General features: G+C 42.4%; 1 long non-coding RNA gene across 1 annotated transcript in view; it reads right to left on the reverse strand.

The window, feature by feature from the left end:
• Positions 1-5,215: 5,215 nt before the first annotated feature.
• The window catches only part of LOC308066435, a 52,999-nt gene continuing 40,545 nt past the window's right edge, over positions 5,216-17,669 (reverse strand). Inside the window, exon 3 of the long non-coding RNA XR_013929154.1 lies at positions 5,216-8,787. This is a non-coding gene — a long non-coding RNA (uncharacterized lncRNA). The remainder of the gene's footprint in view (positions 8,788-17,669) is intronic.

Genomic DNA, 17,669 nt, shown 5'->3' on the forward strand with positions numbered 1-17,669 from the left:
CAGATATTTCATCAGCAGGGATCTCCCAAACAGTAGTACCTCAGTCACCTGGCAGTGAATATCACTGAGAGCCTCTCTTCTTCATTTCTTAGGTTGCCAAGAAAGCTATCTAGCTACAGGTGTTGATAATCAGGATAGAGAATGTGTAGCTTTCTGGTATTTTCTTATTTTGACATGTTGAAATCCCATAGTTTGACACTCCTGCATTTTGGGAGCCAAACTGGCAATCTAGTTTGTGAAAACACCTTCCCATAATGCTTGCTGAGGAAAGTGGGCTTCAGCCTAATCTCAGTGGGAAAGTTACTGTCTGGAAAAGTTGCCTTACAGTCACATGGCCTCTCCAAATCATATGGACTTTCAAAATACTTTGCTTTATGGGATCTTGCCAGGGGAAGCCGTTCCTAGGCTAGCAGGCCAAGCGGGTCATTAAAGATAGCTAATGGCTTAGTCAGCCTCTAAACTTTGCTACTGGCCTACACATCCTGTTACACTCTCTCAGCACACTGGAAGTAACTAGCTTATGACAATCAGTCACATCCTTCCATTGGAAGAAAATTAGGGAAGTAATTGGGTAAGAAATTATGATTTATATGGCCCTCTCTGACGCAGGACAAAGAACTGTGTTTACATCATAACAACATCAGATCCTTTCAAGATAAACTAATCTACATTTCTGCCAAGCCATAATTCTCACTTGGGCTTTTCTATCATTATTATAGGTTAAAGAAAAAAAAAGGAAGAAGAAATAAACTATAAAAGTGTGTAGGTGTGTGTGGATACACAAGGGAATAGTCACCCAGTTTGTTCCCCACTCATAATAAATCTTTGCATAAAAAAATAGGTCAGAATGATTTTTGGGTTAAGAACTGATCTCATGAAACCAGGAACTGCTAACTTGTTAGCAAAATCACCCTTGGGCCAAAATTTTGGTGATACCTGTGTACTCATTTTTTCCCTTCTATCTCCTATTTTACTGTAAAAATATCAACCTGCTTGATCATTTTATAAGGACAAAAAGGCAGCTATAGTAGAGATGAAGAAACAAAACAAAGATGGCATGAAAAATATATTACACAAAAATTAGTAACAGCTGCTATTACTATATAAACGAAAATCAAATTGAGGAAAAGCACTTGCAAAGATGAGGAGAGAACTGGGTAAATCTATCTGTGGCAATGAGCGATTCATGGGGTTTGTAATATGACTGATAACATTTCAGGTCCACATGACCAATCTGGTCCAATTTCATGGTGGTCAAAAGCTGGTACAATCTAATGTGATGCTCGGTGGCTGTAGAAATCAGCTGATTTAAATCTAATTCCTCTCAGTGGACAGAAGTCAGTACTGTACAGATGCTGCCCAGAAAGCTCAGAAGACCAAGAGTTATATGCCCAAGCAAAACCTTTCCTGCTCACATGTGCTCATCATCTAGCTTAAGGGGAAGCCCGACCAAACTAAACACAGCACAGCCACACCTGCCAACTTACGTATGTACTGAAACTGTAGTAAACTCCACTGTTAGGCAATAAGAATACAACCAAAGAGAATGCATATAAAACATTCCTTATCAACTCAGAAGCCATTATTTCTGTCCCCGAGAAGAGATTCACTAAATATGGTACTTTCTCATTCAACATTTATTGCCTTTTATTAACTCCAGATGAAACATGAATCTCAATAAATAAATAAATACTCCCTTCATTCTCCATATGCTGGCTTTGCAAACTCAAGCACACATTTACCAGCAAATTAAGCCTTCCTACCAGCACCAATCAGTGCAGGCTGCAGTCTTCTATTATCTGACAGTTATAGCTCCACAGCTCTGTCTTTAGATGAAGGTCATGTCATGGCTGTCCATAAATCTCTGAATCTGACAGGCTGAATCATCACAAGGTCAAAACCCAGTTCATATCCTGCTGATTGCATGGGAAGCAAGGAAGTAAAAGCTAGTTCTCTCTCTCATGAAAAAGTCCATCTGGAGAGTTAGAAGGAAGCATGATCTGTAAATATTTATACTGTTTGTCAAAACTACAATGCACACAGGACTCAGATTCATCTTACAAGCCAGTCTGCAAACTACAACAGCACTACATTCACTTGCCATAGAAGAATGGCTCCTTCACAGCCCTTCTCCACGCAGCCAAAACCCACTAGAGAAGCCAGTCAGAGAACAAGCCTTACTATCTAACAATGTCGGTAAGTAAGGGCTGTTTCAAGTCTGGGGAAGGCAGATATCTTCATCTAAAAATCACCAGCCCCGACAGTTCCATCTAGGACCTTTTAACAACGTCTAGATTTATCCTAAAATGTACAGTTCAGTTTCATAATTGTACCTCCCTGCACAATGAAACTGAATTGAAAGCAACCATGTCTTTCACTTCATATTTCAGTACCCATCCTGCCTCAAATGTGAGAGTGCCAAGGGAAAGAGGACAGAAGTGAAACATCTGGTTTGCATACAACACTCAATCAGCTACAGAAACCTCAGCCCATGGAAAACTAGAAGCATGGCAAAAAATGTCTTCTGTAGATATCAGGTTGGGAGAATTATATATTAGAATTTTAGAGGGGGATGGACGCAAAAGCAGCTGTTAACAAAGTACTGGCAAAGTGCTGCAAGATGCAGGTCAACCACAGCCTGTGGTTGTGGACTGCTGTTTATAGGATATTCCTCTTACAGTACTATGAAGCTACACAAACAGCAGTCAGGAAAAGCATAACATCATATGCACCACAGCATAAAAGTGAAGGCCCTTCCAAGTGGAAATTTGCAGCAAGGGTGGAAGAAAGCCCCTAATGTTCCTACAGTCTGTTGACTTACCACGAACATCCGCCATTCAGATTGATCTTCTACTGAGAAACTAATGTTAAAACGTGTTGCTGTAACTGATTTGCCTCAGAAATGTGGAGTAAAAAAAAAATGAAGTCTTCTAGTACTTAATGACAGTAAATCCATCTCGTGTCATTCAGCACCTTCTTTGCTTCTTGGACCTTTCATATCTCTCCTTATGATCCATTTTAAATTATTCTGATCAAAAGATACCTTCAAGAAGTTTTTATGGAATAAGCACAGGAGCACTGTGTGTGTATCATAGGTTTCCAAGCTTCCCAGCAAGCTCATGTTCTTAGGTTGGCTTTGCCCTCTCATCTATTTTTAGGTGCCTTCCTCTAGAAAAGCAGTGGACTGTGCCAGCTCTGTGCTCCACCAGAGCGGTGAGCACCATCCCTGTGGCAGGAGAGGGAAGCCCACAGCCTCCATATACAGAGAGCTCAGCACCTGGTGCCTACCATTCTCTGCCTTCACTCAGATTTCTGTGTTCCCCTGGCTTTTCCATGTTTCTCCTTCACGAGCTGAAGCAGCAGTAACACATGCAGGTACTGCTGTGCCCTATCTGGAATGCAGCTGGCTTAACTTGCATCTTTTTGCCAGCTAGCCAGGGAGCATTTGCATTTTCAAGCCATCACCCGCAGTGACTTCACAGAAAGAACAAGTATTATCCAGCACTATTCAATAGCATTAATTATAACACAAATCTTGTTCTCAGGCTCATTTGCCTCCTCCCAGGCTTGTACTGGTGCCTGACTCACACTTCAGCACAAATTCCCACTCTCCTTCACTACTGAGGGCCAAATAGCAATTTGACAGGCACTGGGGTTACCACCAGCAGGACAATCTTTCAAGCCTGTTGGCATGTCAACTGCTATTGATTTTCTTAGTGCCTCTAGCAACTTAGAAAGGACATCCTCTAGGGTTTTGTAGCAGGAATGTGGCTCACAGAGTGACTGCTAACCTGGCTGTCTTGCTTTGCTCTTGGAACCAACTCCGTAGATGGAGGACAACAAAGTGACACCAGGCACAGCTCCAGCACAAGAAGTGGCTGCAGAAGTTTGTCTCCCTGCTGCAGGCAGGCTGATGAATCACAGTTACCTGCAGAACCTACCACTCCATGTCCCACAAGGGAAGCAACCTGCTTGGTTTCCTGGAAGCTTTCCTTTGTTTCTCTCTGAAACCATTAAGTCTGAACACTGTTTTTAAGATCAAATGAGAGAGCTAACTCTGTAGGGTAATACATAGTTCAAACTAACATCCAAATGCATCCAATGAGAAAAACAAAATTCTACTTGTCAGCTTGGCATTTTCTTGTGGCAGCAGCTTGTTTGCTGCTTTATGAGTTTCAGCTGTACACAGCTGTTAGTGACCAAGTGGTCCAGACCACTTAGCAGCCACCACAAATCTTCATATACCTATTCCACAATTTTCATTTATTTTGTTCCCTGTCAGGTTCTTTTGGCCGAGCCATTATTGTAACACGAGTAATCCACCCCAGAGACTTAGCGGAGGTTGCACAGCTCAATATGAGATGGTTTTGCACTGGGGAATCATATAGATGATGGGAAAACATACAAACCTCGCCTGCAAACTTAAGGGACAGCTTCACAGTCATATTTCTTCTAGCCAATAGGATTTATATTTTTGCATTCATAATTAGACACTTCACCATTGCCAGAGTGGGTCAGCAATGAGTATTTCAACTTACCTTACAACAGAACTAGAACTTAAATATACATGTCTAAGTATGATCCAGACTGGTAATATGAGAAACCATGGCTGCAGGCAGGAGAACGAAAAACGCTCAAATCATCAACTCAGAACAACCACCACAGAATGCAAGAACAGCCTTTAAACAAGAAGGGTGATGCCGTATTTTGTTTTAAATTTGCTGAAAACATGGGGCCACAGCTAGAAAACTCAGACAGATGGATTTTCTTCTCTGACAAACCAAACTAGCCTACAGATCAATAATACAAAAGATAATTTTTCCAGCACCCTAAGCCATTAATTTTTTTCATTAACCTCACCCTTATATCTGCAATTGTTGCACCAATGGTAGTTCTTACTTCTTTGATCCTGTAGTATAGATTGTCAACAGAGATTTTTACCAGATAATTTCTTCCTTGCCTTTGGTAACAGAATGTAATTCATCTTGTGCTTACATACAGAAAACATCCCAAAATTCTGATGGTTGCCTACAAAAAGTGATGGTTCTTCCTCTAGTGTCAATGTAACCCATATTCTTTCCAATTCCTTTCACCAAATTGCATGAATAAGGGGAGATTAAGACCTACTACTTTGACCTGGCAATAAGCGTAAGTTTTGCATTTAAGCCCTGTGCTGAATCAAAGTTTACAAATGTAGTTCTCCATCTATGCAGGAAGGAAGAAGGCAAAGAGAAAGAAGAGGAAATATGAATAAGGAGAAGGAAGGAAATAGAAAAAAACCAAGTAGCAATGAGAAAAGAAAAACAACTGTTTGGTTAATAATTTTGTTCTATTTGGTATGTATTCCAATCCATGCATTCTGCAACATGTACTCCATTTGTTTGATTGCTCACCTCTGTTAAAGGTGATGTTTCATTTCCGTGACTAGTCTAACCCAATATTTATAAGAAGCATGAATAATCCATCACTGGGAAATCAAAGCTCTCTGGAAGAGAAGGATAATTCTTTAGAAAGGAAATCACAGTAGAGAAAAGTCATTCCAGATTCAGATCAATAAACACTTTAGATATCACTATTACAATACCCTGTATTGTTTATAGCTTTTATATGAGAACTGAAAAGTAGGGAGGAAATAATCTTTATAAATTCCTTTTAAAAAAAAAGTCAATTTAAACCATTCTGTGGCATGCATACTGTATGATGCCTATAAATATGGTGAAAATGTTTAAATAATGCTTGTGACCACAGGTACACATTAGTAATAAATAAATAAACACAAAATGTGACATATCTGACCTTCCAGCATTAGCTTTTTTAAAAAAAATTAAGCATCCAAAATGCAAGTAAGAAAATGAAAGTTACTTAACCTATTGCTCTTAAGTAGGACATGCAGATACTTTCACAAATGCCATGAGGCACCTCTATGCATCCTTAGGGGTCTAAGTGTGTTTAAAAACATGACAGCCTTCACTTAAAAGAGGAGGTTCTGTAATTAGGTTGATGGGAATATGAAGTTGCAAATGTATCAGTTTCTTTGTTCCTTTTTTATTTTGACACAGGCTTGTGATGTCTTGCTCTCAATAAATCACTTTTTTTAAAAACAGGCTCTCCCTGTAATGTATCACAGTGTCAGTGGCTGACTGCTAGGTGAAGATTAACTGTTGAGCTCATCTAGATTGTTACAATAAACTAGATAGAAACCTTGAGGCCCATCTGTAAGAGCTCATCAAAACAAAATTGCACAAACACATTCTTTTTGGACAGCCTTTCTCTGGTAAACTTTTTGTCCTGGTTTCAGCTTGGATAGAGTTAATTTTCTTCTTAATACGTGGTGCAGTGCTGTGTTTTGGATTCAGTTTGAGAATAATGTTGACAACACACTGATGTTTTTAGTCGTTGCTAAGTAATGTTTATACTGAGTCAAGGACTTTTTGGTTTCTTCAGGCCCTGCAGCAAAACGGCTGGAGAGGCACAAGAAATTGGGAGGGGACACAGCCAGGACAGCTGACCCAAACTAGCCAAAGGGATATTCCATAGCATAGAACGTCATGCTCGGTATATAAACTGAGGGGAGCTGTCCAGGGCCTGCTGATCGCTGCTCGGGGAACGGCTGGGCACCGCTCAGCAGGTGGTGAGCAACTGTATTGTGTATCATTTGGGGTTTTTTTCCTTCCCTTTGGATTTTATTCCTCTCCCCTTCCCTCTCTTTTTCGTTATTATTATTATAATCATTAAAATTTTATTTTCTATCAATTATTAAATTGTTCTTATCTCAACCCTCAAGTTCTATGTTTTTTTCCCCTGAATCTCCTCTCCATCCCACTGGGCAGGGATGTGGGGCATGAGTGAACGCTGTGTGGTACTTAGTTGCCAGCTGGTGTTAAACCACGACACCTTTGTCCTCCATCTTTCAAATTTATCCTCCCATTACCTTCTCCCTTTGACCCAGATGATACCCTCTTTTCTTGCTTCACAAAATGCTTGTTTTCTTAGCCTCTACCCAATTCTGTCACATTGTCATTTATCATGTTCAGCTGGCCCAAGCAGACTCTTTGGGTGTGACTGGGTTTCATTTTTTTTTTACTTACTAAAATGCAGAATGCCATTCCAAAATCTTGAGACTCCACGGAATTACTCCATGGGTTCTATCTGCATCTGGGTGGGCTCTCAGCATCAGCAACCACTTCACTGAAGGAGCAAGGATTTTACATGCCACAAAGTGCTCAGACTGCAATCAGGAAGAAGTCTGCAGTGTCCTACTGGTCCTCTGCTGTGTTGGACACATTCCCAGCCAGCCAGCCTGACCCCATAGGGTGATAATCTAATTCCCCTCACTCCCCATTTCCTTGCACTTCTCTCATTATCACAAATCCTGTCACTGCTTTGAAAAACACAGCACCTTGAGAAGAGCAGTTTTCCATGTGACTAACCCCCCAAAGCAACTTTTGAAGGAAGCCATCTAGATTGCTCAGAAGCCTGCATCTCTCCACAAAGACGGGAGCCCTGAAAAAGTGTCATTCAAATCACTGAGAAAAAACTTTGGGACCTCTGGTATAGCAACAGCTGCAAGTTCCAAAACACAGAAAAAGATATGTTTAGATAGGTGTATCGCCCTTATGCGAGAAGGCATTAAACTGTCCTTCCTCTGAGGGCCCCGGCTGCCAAGCTGACCGAACACCTTCAGAAAACAGACTGAAACTGTGTCTTTCTCATTCTGTGTAATAGCCTTACCTATCATGCTGCAAAGAGAATAAAGTGATATAACCACAGAGACGGCAAAGACCATTATTTCATTACTTTGGGTCGATCAGAAGGGAGTATTTGCTTGCACAGCCATGTCGGTACCAGACAAACACACAAGACAGTTTCCCACTCATTAGCCCTTACATCTCTATCCCTTCTCAGCCTCACAGACTCCCAGTTTCTACACTGGATGATCTTCAAGATGCTAACAGCTGGTTTAAGGTGGAAAATTGAGCCCCAGACACAGCCCAGCAGCAGTCTACACATTTAGATCGTAACATTTCCTCTCAAAACGCAACCTCTTAGGACCATGGAGAAAGCCTTCCCAATGGAACCCGCGGGGTGCAGTGCTGAGGGCTGCAGACCGCTGGGGTACCTCCTCCCGTCCTCCTGCCCTCACCTCAGGGCTCGCACGGCTGCTTCTCACACTTTTTCCCCTCGCTCCTCACTGCAGAGCAGCGTTTTGCCCTTGCTTGCACAGGCTTTCCCTGAGGCGCCTCCCCTCACCCTGCGGCAGGGCGGCTGCATCCGGCTGGAACCGGCTGTGTCCAGTGCCTCACAGGGGCCACCCTGTGCTCCCGCTGCCAAACACTGGCACTGGCACCAAATCCAGAGGGCAACATATTTTTCCATTTTCTCAGTCCATGACTGAGAGCTAAAAAAAAAAATATGAGTTGGGGTACTGGAAAGAAAGCAACCAGCTTCCACAACAAACAGTTACAAGGGATGTGACAGAAGCCATGCGCACACTAATAAGGAAAACATATCAACAACCTTTATTAACAACATTCACTATTTACTTACGTGGCTGTGTTTCTGCTGGCCTCCAGCACCACCAAAGAGGTGTATCTGCTCAGCCTTCTCGGGCACAAGGCGAGGGGATTATCCTGTGTGTCAGTGAAGCCAGAGATGGTTTGAGCCTGGTCTTACAGGGCGTTCAGTGCAAAATCACTGCGCTTTTGGTTGCCATCATATTCCCCAGGTGTTGAGGTCCATCTTCAACCTGAGGTATTTGTTCAGAAATCATCACCAAGACCTTAAAGTCTGAAAAATCCCCAACAATCTACCATTAGCAAATGAGAAATTTTTGAATTTTCACCCTGTACCTACAACACAGGTGGACAACCATAGAGCTGTGCTGCTACAGTAACACTGCTAAGGAGTTTAGATTTCTTTGGACAGAGAAATGTTGTGTGTTTTACTACTAGCTCTAGGAAATTAAACTGCTTTACAAACAAAAAATAGCATGGAGCAAATAGAAGACATCAAATATATACTTAATTGAGTATTTTACATTAGAAACTAAAGAACTTCTGACAAAGCCATCATCCACTGCTAACTGGTGTGTCTCCACAAAGGTCAACACACTGAGTAAATTTATAACCACTCTGGTGTGTACATGTGCTTCTACTGCTAACACGTCATCCCATACAGTCTCCCTGCAGTTGTACTGAATGTCCAAAATGCAGTATGTCTCATTCTGATATGTCTCTATATTTCCGTGTCAGTCATTTAAACAAAGTATCCTCTTTTAAGAAGAGCAGCAGCATCACAGAGATGGCAGCCCTCTCTTTTTCCACACGTCAGATATGTTTCAGTCACAACACAGTGCACTTTTAGCCTAGCCCTGCCCTCAGGGAACAGCTTCGTCTCCCCACTGCCCTGATACTTGCCTTGTTATGACAACGAAAAAAACCCACTGGGCGTCAGCTATGCTAATACAGAAACTCTTCACCAGGAATGTAATTGAAGCCACCTTAATGCCCAGCACAGAGGGCATCAGGAAGCTGTAGGAAGTAGGAGCTTTGAGGACAAAATGGATAAAATTCATCAGGCAACAGCTAAGAAGTGTCCTCCACTACGTGTCCCAGAGGGAGCCTTCCCCCAGCCAGCTCTACTCTCTGCAGGTAAACAGCAGAACAGTGTTCTGGAACCACTCTAATCTACTGCAACTTGTACCAGCATTTGCTGTAAACAGGAGCTGAAATTTCAAACTAGAAATGGTTATTAAAGCCTCTTACTAATGTAAATCATATGCAAAATAACCAGAACAATTTCAGCAGGGTGTTTATGTGCATTTCAACAGCTGTTCTAAAGTAACAGCTCTCTCATCCACACAGTTATTTCTTGTGTCTTGATGTGAGGAAGATTTGGGAACAAAATATTCTTGCACGGAGGAACACTGCTACTTGGTAATTAAGTACATTGCAATTCATGGCACCAGAGGAATGTCAGCAAGGCAGGACTGTCCTCTGATTTGGACAACAAAAAAAGTATTCAGAAAACAAACCAGGTTTTCCCATGTTTTCCTTGTTCATCTCTTCAAGGTGCTGTTCTCTGTCTATAAAGCAGGAGGAACAATGCTCCCCTGTGAAACAGAGAAACTGATCTCATTGGTAGTGTCCAGACCCTGCTGTGTATGTTATTAAACTTTATTACGTACTATGGATAAAGCTGAGTTTATTGCAGTGACAGGTGTGATCAATGAACTGCACCATGCCATTTCCAAGAATGTTGTGAAAAAGATAAGCAAAAGCAAAACCTTTAAAAGACTGGAGTTCTGTGCTGGTTTTCACTGGGATGGAGTTAATTTACCTCACAGCAGCTAGTATGGGGCTGTGTCCTGGATTTGTGCTGAAAACAGGATCGATAACACAGGGATGTCTTAGTCATTGCTGAGCCGTGCTTACCCAGAGCCAAGGCCTTTTCTGCTTCCCACCCACCCCAGCAGCGAGCAGGCTGGGGGAGCACAAGAAGTTGGGAGGGGACACGGCTGGGACAGCTGACCCCAACTGACCAAAGGGATCTCCCAAACCATATGCCATCATGCTCAGCATAAAAAGCTGGGGGAAGAAAAAGGATCCGGGAGACATTTGGAGTTATGGCATTTGTCTTCCCAAGTGACTGCTATGTGTGATGGAGCCCTGCTTTCCTGGAGATGGCTGAACATCTGTCTGCTGATGGGAAGCAATGAATGAATTCCTTCTGGTTTACTCTGCTTGCACGCACAGCTTTTGTTTTACTTATTAAACTGTCTTTATCTCAACCCACAAGTTTTCTCGCTTTTACTTTTCCAATTCTCTCCTCCATCCCACCAGGAGGGAGCGAGCAAGTAGCTGCATGCTGCTTAGTTTCCAGCTGGGGTTAAACCACAACAAGAACTCTAAGGAAAACATGCTTTGCACAAACAGTTGAATACTCCTGGACAATTTGTAATAAATGGGCTGTGGATGCTGCAAAAAGCAGTTGGATAAATGTGACTGGCCAGACACGGGAAGGAACATCCTCTCAAATAGCAGAATATAAAGTGCCACGATGAACATTCTGGTGACCCATAGAATGAGCCCTTCTTTCCTACAATAAGCCCAGAGCCCAAAATAAAAAATGGATATAAAAATTGATCATCTGCTACTCAGCTTTACAAAGATTGAAGTAGAAAACTCATGGAAATGATTCTGAAAAGTAGTATTTGAAATACATCAGCAAAAAAAGCTACAAAAAGTGCCTGTAGCCAGAGCTACAGCCAGTGCTGAAAACTTTAAAGGATCACTTCACTGAGCTAGAAAAGCAAGCAAAACGCAGCCAAAAGGCTTAATAACTGAAGTACCTTGAGCAATTTTGGGGATTAGGCATTGGTTTATGTTTTCTCTGGAGTTCACAACCTTGCCTGCAGTAAGGAACAATTGAAAAGTTATTCCAGTGGTTGTGAGGTGTGAAATGCACCACATGCAGGTGCCTACTCAGCTCTAGTTTTCAGTGATGCACAATACCACCTAGGTAGCCACTGCCTTCAGTTGTGCTCCTAGCATGCTATACAACCCTTTTTTCTAAAGGAACTAAAATGCCATTGAGATAATACTGTGGCTGGAAAAGTCCTGAGTTATCTTGTTGGATTATGTTTCTCTTTGAATACATGAATGTGTAGACGTGGCATCTTGGGTCTTTTCCAACATAAATTATTCTATGATCCTATGAAATGATACAAATAATTCTGCAAAATAATGTAGCAAAATCTTCAGTTAAGAACAACTAAGCCACTTTAAAATGAGACCCCAACTTGTTAAATAATGGAAATCTTGGAAAAGATAGCTTAACATACAGCTTTGCTTCTCTGAGTAGACCACACCGCTCTCTCCTGACTGGATCCGAAGCAGTTAAAACTGCACCATCAACAGAATTTGCAGCCCACTGTGTAGCGTGTGTAGAGTTCATGGAAATTGGAAATATGGCTGGCATTTGAATAACACTAGGGAACAGCAAAGTCATCTTATATCTGTTACAAATTCACGTGGCCAGATGCCAAATACATGGCGGTCCTGGAGAGGGGTAGGATGTGGACTCTTTCACCACTCAAATTGTAGTAAATTGCCATTTACTTAACTTAGCACTGTGCCCCATGGCTTAAGATCTTTATTTATTGCTCTGATTTCCCCTAAAAATAACCCTGCCTGACCTCTTCAAAGGCTAGATTGACTAGAGGAACTGCACAGCAGGACCATGTATTGTTAAGGCAGCCACTCTGGACAACTGGTAACCAACACTTTATTAAAGCACTGGGATAAGTTTCCTCTTCCTGGTTTGGGATTTGGTCCTCAGGAAAGAGCAGTCCCAGACTGTTCATGCACCGTCTGTGTTTACAAAAAACAGAGGGGAAGTTGACCTTGCCTGCAGAGAGGATCAAAGGGCAAACTCCTGAAGTCCCCTGGCATACTTACAATCAGCATGCCTGTTGTTTACAGCTTTCTTTTCAAATTTAGAAACAGAGTCTTTTTCTCATCCACTTGTTCCTGGCTGCAGAAAGGTCTCCAGCTATTTATGTATGTTGCAGAGGTGCCAAAAGACACAAACATGGCTGGCAGCTTCCAGGGGGCTTGGCTCCATGAACACAGCAACTATCCAGAGTTTTTTGGAAGCTACTTTCTCTCAGCAAATCTTTTTTTTTCTGGGGACACTTTGATCTGAAAACTTCTATGTATATACACTTCCCAGCCTGATACTGTTTTTTTAGACTTCATAATTAGACAAAGGGTGCAGAGTGGCTTCACATCCTTGATAGCCTGTTAGCAGCTCATTTATTTATTATCCACGCGTGAGCTGGCTCAGATGAAATACAAGCTTTTTAACCTATCACACAAAATGTGAGGTGCACTGTAGTTTGGTAAATGGTGTAGTTATGTCTTCTTTATGTATACTGCATCTTTTAAAATCTGCTGAAGCAAAGGCATGTGAAGAGAACAGGAGCCATTTGTTCATTCTGTCAAGCACAGAGTGGTTTAAACTTTCAATTCATAGGGGCTTGGTTTGCTTCTCCAACAAACAAAATCTTCAGCTTTCTTAAAAAATCAAAATTACGGAGAAAATTTGTAGTGAGATTAAAAATTCAGCTTGTGTTTCAATTAAGAAACCCCAACTGAATTATTTTTCACTTTTCTCTCCTTTCTCTCTTTTTTCTTCTCAATTTGGAAAAAGGAAAGCAATCAGAGAAAAAAATGACTGAACTAAACCATAACTCACCTGCATCACTTCCTTCTATGTTTTTTGTTTAAAAAGTCTACAAATAGAGAAGGAACCAAAAAGACTGAGAAAAACCTGATTTGGCTTTCCATTCTTATCCATGACACTTTTGGTTTTCCTATGAACTCCCCCATGGTTAGAACTCAGTCATAGTGAATCATTTTTGCCCCTTACTTTTTCTAGGTAACGTTAATTAAAAGCCATGCAGAATGACAACAAAACATTGCCAACACATCAGTCACACAGTGGACAAAACAAATAAGTTCTTTTTTTGTGTGTGTTTGTGTTTTGGTGCTTTTGAAGGTCAGAATTCCTCAGTTCAAAGGAGCTGGGAAGGGTTATTTCAACTACTTTTTTTGCTACCCTCCAATGCTGTCCTCTTTTCCAGTTGCCCCAGCATACTGCACCTCTCATTTGCCCTTCTCATTTAGATACCCTTCCAATATCACCACATGGCTTACAGAATCCTTCCTGCAACTTCTCACCAACCATCTCAAGATTGTCTCCCATCATCTCCTTTTGGACCAGACCCTGCCTCAGGCATGGACAACTTCCTAGCTGCCATTGCTCCCTGAGATCCCACATGTGCTGCTGCTTGATACTGTAGTCTGATGTGAAGGTGAACCTCAAAAGAGGAGATGCTTGGGCCTAGCAGCTGCTTCAGCCTGTCACCATGGATGATATGTAAACCTCAACTAGGGACTGGATGGGTATTTTAAGAACCACAGATGCACAGTTGGAAAGGAGCCCATTTAACCCATGGCAATACCAGCTGCAAGGGATGGCATACAGTAACACGTGCATTTTAGCAACAGAACACTAAAAAGAACGCGGTCTTTCTTAGCACAACCAAAAGCACACTGACACAGGCTGTTCAAGTCGCAGTAGAGCAGCAATCTCATATAGACGGTAAATACCAGCAGGCTTTCTCCAACAGCAGAAGAATACGGGATATTAGAGGAAAATGTTAGCATATATGGAAAACAGGCAGATTCAGTCAGGAACCAAAAAGCACAGAGGTGGATTGTAGGGGAGATAAAAGCTACCAGGAAGGTAGGAAACAATGAAATAGAGAAAAGACAACTAGGGGCTAGAAATCAGAGTGAGGAAAACCCATGTGCATACCCCTGATGGAGAGAGTCCCCTCCCTCCGCTGAGCTTTCAGGCAGGAAAGCTTGGGCAGAGCCTCAAGAAACCCTCAGCATGCTGACGGCTCTAACTGAAAATATGAGTCATCAGCCCCCAGGATGACTCACGGCCTCACTCCTCCACCCTGAGCGGCAAACGAAAATATAGATGAAGAGGAAGGTCGGGCTGAGGACAGTACTATAAGCCAGGGAATTTCTCAGCCTCTCACTATGTCAACACTCATGTCATGATTCTTTTCACATTCAGCAGTTGGTAGCTGAGAAGACAGCAATGACCATCTGGGGAAGGAGAGAGGGGTGCCATCCTCCCTCATGTTGCCTGCCAGGGAGGGAGACGTTTTGGCAGCAGAATTAAGTACCTGAGAGACAGAAAAAGGGCAACTGGTACTCAGTAGCTAGTTAGCAGGTGAATTAGGAACATGAGAGGGAAAAAGAATCACAAAGAGTTTTGCATCCCTTGGCTACCTGGGCTATGGCTGTGAGGATGGCACTACTAAATACCTTGCCAGGCTGCAGTTCTGGCCTTTTTAGAGTCACTGTGAATTTGGCAACAGAGCTGGTTTTCACCACCACTTTAGTGTCACGTGATACAGAGAAACAGCAAAAGCTTGAGGCCTAGGTGGGTGCAGCCTAGCCAGATCTCCCTGAGCACCTCTGCTCTGTGCCACAGGGAGCTCCCAGATGGCCCTGGGCAGGTGGCACCCTGTAGCTGAGGCATGGCAATGCGCTGACAGGGCTATACAGGCTCTGAGAGCTGAGCTTTTAGACATCACTTTGGCAGTTGCCACCCAGCCAGGCCATAGGAAGCTGCCTGCAACCACTGCTGTTAGACTCTTTGCTACAGAAGCAGCTGTATTGCACTTAGTTTCCATCACCTTTAAGTGCAGATTGATTAGAAGCAGGAGGTAAGGTTGCTTGTGAGCTGTGAATATTGCTGAAGTGGCAGATGCTCCCACAGTGTACCACACTGCTATCACTCCTCACCTCCCATTTAGTTCAATGCTACATCCTCCCTTGTTTCTCCATTGCATTTGTTCAGACTACAAGTTACTGGAGCTGTGACTCTAGCTCTTGGGCACCGTTTGCCCAACAAGGCCTCCATTTGCTTTGGCTCTTGGATCTACCAGTGAGATAATATTAAATCATTTACACACTTTCTTGTCACATAGCATAGAGGTGGCTTGCTTTGTACTGAGTCTTTTCCTAGAGTCTTCAGGACACCAGTGGGATCATTACTCTTCTGTTCCCATGACAAAGTGATTTGGGTCATTTAGTAGCATGTAAAAAAATTATTAACACAAATCTAAGCAGCAACATTTCAGCATTTTTTCCCAGACCAGTGAAATTCAGCATTAACTCTAAGTGCAGTGAAGCATTCACTTCATTTAAGTACTTCATCTCCTCTGATTACCTTCAGTATGAAATCCCCTTCCCATTCCTTTGTAGCAGCTTTTGGCCTCCAGCTAAAATAAATGCCCTTTCACTCCCCTTTTATCATCAAAGCATTGCCCTGAACATGGGGCCAAAGGATGTCAAAATAGATACACTCTAAAAGATATTCTTAATGCTTGTGTTAAAGCATGAATGCTCAAGTCAGAGTGTGCTTTATGGGTAACAGACAAGTTAAACGGGAACTTGAGTAGCAAGGGATTGTCTTTGTGGCCGCAGTGTGCGGTAAACACCCCCCACCCCAAGACAGTTCAGGTTGCACGATTCCATGGACAGCAGTGGTTACTGACTGCTGTTCTCAGCCACGAGCTCTCCTTTGCTGCGTGGACTCAGCCCTGCTCTTCTGACATGTGTCCCTTTTCTCATTCCTACACAGATTCAGTTTTCACTGCCTGCCAGCTCCATACTGCTGGTGCCCAGCTGAAAGGAGTGGTCAAAAGCCATCAATGGCAACTCTTTACATGTGTGGAAGCTCAGCCAGGAGACAGAGGCAAAAGGAACAGAGGGCTCACTCCAGTCTGGGATACTGTCACAAGACTGGAAACATTTTACCCTTTCCAAGCACCAGCCTGTATGTAAGAAGCAACTGTGCGAATGCTGCCCTGAAGACTTTTTACATGCTTTTGCATCTCTCAGAAAATTTAGGAAAATTTGAGATGTTTTGAAGGCTCTGCTCTTTTTTTCCTCTGTTCTTGCTGCTTTGTTCAAATGGTTTTCAATGGTCATGCTCCTTGGCTTATAACGGTATGATTTTCTCTATAGCAACTAAGCTATTCTGCATAAAAATAATTACAAATCAAGGTATTAAAAAAGGAAAATGGCCCATCTACACCAGTACCTGGCAAGTGGCATCATAAAATGTTTCTCTCAGTGCAATGCTCTGACTCAAAACTACTCTGATGCCACGTTTCATAAAAAGACATCACGGCAAATTTTCCCCATGCCACAGTAACCCCACTTGTGCAATGTTCTCTGATGGACAGAGGGGTAAAAGAAGGGGGGGGGGGGGGGGGGGGGAAGGAAGCATTTATGCTTTGTGGCAACGGTCCTGAAGCTTGATAGCCTATTTCAGAATCTACAATTTGAAGAGCTCTGCTTGTTTAGCCCAGCCAAGCAAAGGCTGGCACCAAATATGATTATCCCAGGTGTATTTATATTTGGGGAGGAAGAAGAACAAATAGTACAAGAACAAATGAGAGTAAAATGGGAGTGAGCAAGCCACAATAAAAATTGGCTGGAGATTAGAAAATGGTTCTACCTGTGCTATTCTGGAAGAGCCTCCCAGGAGGAGTACAGGTGGCAAAAAGCCATGGCTATTTTTAGGAAATAACAAGATCAGTTTAGAAAAGTTTTATCATTGTATGGCTTGATGGCTATGATAGCAGGGGATCATTTCAGGAATCTTCTAGCCCTACATACTTCTCTTCCTAGAGCATTTACATTTCTTCTGAAAACAGGCTCACACAAGGCTCTTAGAATAATACCCTGACGGAGGCTTGTCTCTTATGTACCAGCCTTTTTGATCAAATTTTAATCCAATCTTGTTTAAGGTACAGACTGCAGATTTGAATGAAAAAAAAAAAAAACAAAAACAAACCACCCAGCAATTTGCTCAACCAAATTGATCTGATGTTTGTCCAAAAGGTGCTTTCCGATTCACCCAGGAATTAAATCACATGGCTTGCAGGACCCACGAGGCAGTCTAAAGTGATCACTTAATACCCATTTACATTAACTCCATTAACCTCCACTGGCAACAGAAAAAGGGCTCAATGCTGGCACATCCTACATTTTGAATTAGAGTTCAGACATGGG

Source organism: Falco punctatus (assembly GCF_963210335.1).
Source record: "Falco punctatus genome assembly, chromosome: 6".
NCBI lineage: Eukaryota > Metazoa > Chordata > Aves > Falconiformes > Falconidae > Falco > Falco punctatus.